This window comes from Lathyrus oleraceus, chromosome 7 (genome assembly GCF_024323335.1).
Source record: "Lathyrus oleraceus cultivar Zhongwan6 chromosome 7, CAAS_Psat_ZW6_1.0, whole genome shotgun sequence".
Taxonomy (NCBI): Eukaryota; Viridiplantae; Streptophyta; class Magnoliopsida; order Fabales; family Fabaceae; genus Lathyrus; species Lathyrus oleraceus.
Window position 1 is genome coordinate 161,078,049 of NC_066585.1, and position 3,166 is coordinate 161,081,214.

Here is a 3,166-nt window from a genome sequence, read left to right on the forward strand (position 1 = left end):
GTTGGGTTATTTAGTTTGGGCCTGGGTTATGTTTTGACCAAATTAGGTTTATTCTACTTTTCCTATAACCTAAGCAGCCGAACAGAGTACAGCGGGTCACTATTCACGAAAATTTGAAAGCTTGTACGAATTCCATGGAGAACTAATCCCTCTGATTCGATCTGCCGTAATTCAGTTCCTACTATCATCGATTAATATAATTTTAATACCCTAAGCGGATTGTCTATTCCTATTTGGATACAAACTCAATGACAACCGCGGTGAAGTTTGTGAGATGTATGATCCTATTATCCGAATTAAGCAAACGGGATAAGTTTTCATGGATTAAGCAAACATGATTGATCAGGCACAAAAACGAATTAAGCAAACGTGACGTGCCTATGTTAGGATCATACAATCAACCAAATTGAATCAATATATTTCATGCAATCGAATTAAGCATACAAGAACACAAAATAAAAAAATTAAAGAAAAGGAGTATGTGCCACCAGTCCCCTTCCCACATAGAGTTCTGAAAAATAAAAGAATTGAGGAGGGAGACAAGGAAAGAGAGATATTGGATGTTTTTAGAAAAGTTGCGGTAAATATTCCGCTTCTTGATGTAATTAAACAGGTTCCTAAGTATGCAAAGTTTTTGAAGGATTTGTGTACAAATAAGAGGAGGATTAAAGGAAGTGAGAGAGTTAACTTGGGAAGAAATATTTCTACTTTTATTCAGCCCAAGCCTTCATCTGAAAAAGTTACAGGCGAGAAAAATGTTTCAGCCATCACTCAGCTCTTGCCACAAAAGCAGAAGGATCCGGGAACTTTTACTGCCCCTTGTACCATCGGGGATAGTAAATTCAAGAATTGCATGCTTGATTTGGGAGCGGGCATTAATGTTATGCCCATTTCTATTTATAATAACCTTAATCTTGGTCCTTTGCAGCATATAGGTTTGATCGTCCAACTGGCGAACATGAGCAATGCACGCCCGACTGGCGTAGTGGAAGATGTCCTTGTCCAAGTTAACGATTTAATTTTTCGTGCAGATTTTTACATTCTGGACATGGAAGGAGAGACTAAGACAAGCAGAGCTCTCATCATTTTAGGCAGACCATTCATGAAAACGGCGAAGACAAAAATTGATGTTGACGATGGAACCATGTCCATGGAATTTGGTGACATTGTAGCAAAATTTAACATTTTCGATGCCATGAAACACCCCTTGGAAGAGCATTCCGTTTTTCATATGGAATTGATATCTGAGCTGGTTGAGGACACTTGTTCTGATTTATTTTCACTTGATTTTCCATCTTTATCTGGTTTCGATGATATTTACTCATGTGTTGATTGTACTGACACTAACCTTTGTGTTGTGTGTGCTAAGATTGATGCTGCCTTGCAGCCTGATACATTTCCTACAGGTGAAGTTATTGCCGATGAAGCTGTTTTTGCAGTTGATGCTCTTGACATCCCGGCTGCCCCAAGCATTCCATCCATCGAGCAACCCCCGTCTTTAGAGCTGAAACAACTCCCTGAAAACCTGAAATACGCTTATTTGGAGACTAATGAAAAACTCCCTGTTATTATTTCTTCTAACCTTGATTTCGATCAGGAAGACAAGCTTTTGCAGGTTTTAAAGAAGCACAAGAAGGCAATCGGATGGACATTAGCCGACCTCCCAGGTATTAGTCCGTCGATGTGCATGCACAGGATATTACTTGAGGATAGAGCGAAAATAGTAAGGCAACCCCAAAGGAGGCTTAATCCTTTGATTCTTGGTGTTGTGAAGAAGGAGGTAACCAAACTCTTGCAAGCAGGTGTCATTTATCCTATCTCTGACAGTAAATGGGTAAGCCCTGTGCAGGTTGTACCTAAGAAATCAGGACTTACAGTGGTAAAAAATGAAAAGAATGAACTTGTTCCCACTAGAGTTCAGAACAGATGGATAGTTTGTATTGATTACAGGAGATTGAACCAGGCTACGAGAAAGGATCACTTTCCTTTACCGTTCATTGACCAAATGCTTGAACGGCTTGCTGGTAAATCACATTACTGTTTTCTTGATGGTTTTTCAGGTTACTTTCAGATTCATATTGCACCGGAAGATCAAAAGAAGACCACTTTTACTTGTCCCTTCGGTACTTTTGCTTACAGGAGGATGCCTTTTGGTCTTTGCAATGCTCCTGGCACTTTCCAGCGATGCATGATGAGCATTTTTTCTGATTTCATTGAAAATTGCATGGAAGTCTTTATGGACGATTTCACTGTCTATGGTTCCTCTTTTGATGCATGCTTGAGCAGTTTAAGCTTGATTTTAGAAATATGCATCGAAACTGATCTCGTTTTAAATTATGAAAAATGCCATTTTATGGTTGATCAGGGAATTGTATTGTGTCACATAATTTCAGAAAAAGGAATTTCTGTTGACCCTGCTAAAATAGATGTGATTTCTACACTGCCTTACCCTTATTGCGTTCGCGAGATTCGTTCTTTTCTTGGTCATGCAGGTTTTTATAGGTGTTTCATCAAGGATTTCAGCAAGATAGCTCTTCCGCTGTCAAACTTGTTGAAGAATGATGTCACTTTCAACTTTGATGACAAATGCAAACAAGCGTTTGACTGCTTGAAGAAAGCATTGACCTCCGCTCCCATAATCCAGCCACCGGACTGGACCCTCCCTTTTGAGATTATGTGTGATGCGTCTAATTATGGTGTTGAGGCTGTCCTTGCACAAAGGGTTGACAGGGCTGCCCATGTTGTTTACTATGCTTCTAGAACTTTAGATTCTACATAGTCAAATTACACTACCACTGAAAAAGAACTGCTAGCTGTCGCATTACGCGAAAAACCGGCGGGAAAACGAAACAACAGAGCCGCCACCGTGCGTTATTTATCCCAAATAAGGGAAAGGAAACGCTCGAAGTAAACCTGGAAAAGACATGGTCTCGCGACCAAAGAGAGATGGGATCGGGAGTCGATTATGCGAAGGGAAGGTATTAGCACCCCCACGCATCCGTCGTACTCGACGGGATCCACGCACAAAAGGAAGGATAAGGTTGCTAAAAACTGCTCAAACACTGCACACAAGGCTGGAAAGAGACACATAAAGACAAAAGAAACTAACTCGGCAGGATATCGCATCCTGGGCCTACGTAGTCTGTCAGGCACAGACATCAGAGTC